The sequence below is a fragment of the Rhinoderma darwinii genome, unplaced genomic scaffold, assembly GCF_050947455.1.
Source record: "Rhinoderma darwinii isolate aRhiDar2 unplaced genomic scaffold, aRhiDar2.hap1 Scaffold_204, whole genome shotgun sequence".
Lineage (NCBI taxonomy): Eukaryota > Metazoa > Chordata > Amphibia > Anura > Rhinodermatidae > Rhinoderma > Rhinoderma darwinii.
In genome coordinates this window covers 40,001-40,937 of record NW_027462391.1, presented here as the reverse complement: position 1 = coordinate 40,937, position 937 = coordinate 40,001, and positions in this window count along the sequence as shown.

Below are 937 nucleotides of genomic sequence, written 5' to 3'. Positions count from 1 at the left end.
CACTTTTAGGGGTGCGAATATCTCCTTCACCTGAAATCCTGTGAGAGGGCATTTCTGCTCCGCGTTCCAAGTCCCTACGGTTCTTCCTAGCGGGAAGTCCTAACCGTTTGTGGCCGAGAAGGACTTCCATGGTGTGACCGGTATGTAGTGGCACGTCATGCCGGCCTCCTGGAAGTCCCCGTCGGCCTCGTTGGCTGGTCGGTCCGGTGCACCTGGACTTCCACGAAAGAACTTTGGTGCATTCTTTCTGGAGTCCCAGGCCGACCAGCAGTTGTAGGAGCTCGGCCACGTTGGCGAGTCCAACCGAGAGTACCGTGAAGGAGGACGTGCTGCACGTTCTAGCGGGAGCTGCACCTGGTCCAACCCGAGAAGGACTTCCATGGTGTGACCGGTATGTAGTGGCACGTCATGCCGGCCTCCTGGAAGTCCCCGTCGGCCTCTGCCACCTGTCGTTAAGCTGTGAGAGGAGCACGTGCTCCCGCGCCGTTTGAGTCTTTGGAATTTGTCCAAGACTCCTCAGATCGATCTGGCTCCCCGCGACCCGGCGGCGGAGGGACCACTCGCTCGGCAGTGCTTTGGAGCCCTGTCGGTTACGGCGAGCGCGTCTTCCTCCCACACCGTCCGGGTCTGTTTCGCCCCCGGCCACCTACGGCCGGTGTCCCAAAAAGCCCGGCGGTCCTGCTAAAGGCGGGTGCCGGTACCTCTCGCTCCCGCGAGGTGCGTTTGCTCAGTGCTGCTGCTATCACTCTAAAAGGCGTCCGAGAGTGCGCTGGTGTCGCCGGAGCCCGAGGCACGAGAGAAAGCTTTAAACGACGGGGAGGCAGTGACCGCCCCCGTATGTCCGCTGCTCGCAAGGGCCTCTCTAGCCGAGGTGCTCCCAGGCGCACCCGCGCATGGGGCACGGTTGTTTCTCGCAAGTAGTCCAAAGCCGTCTTCC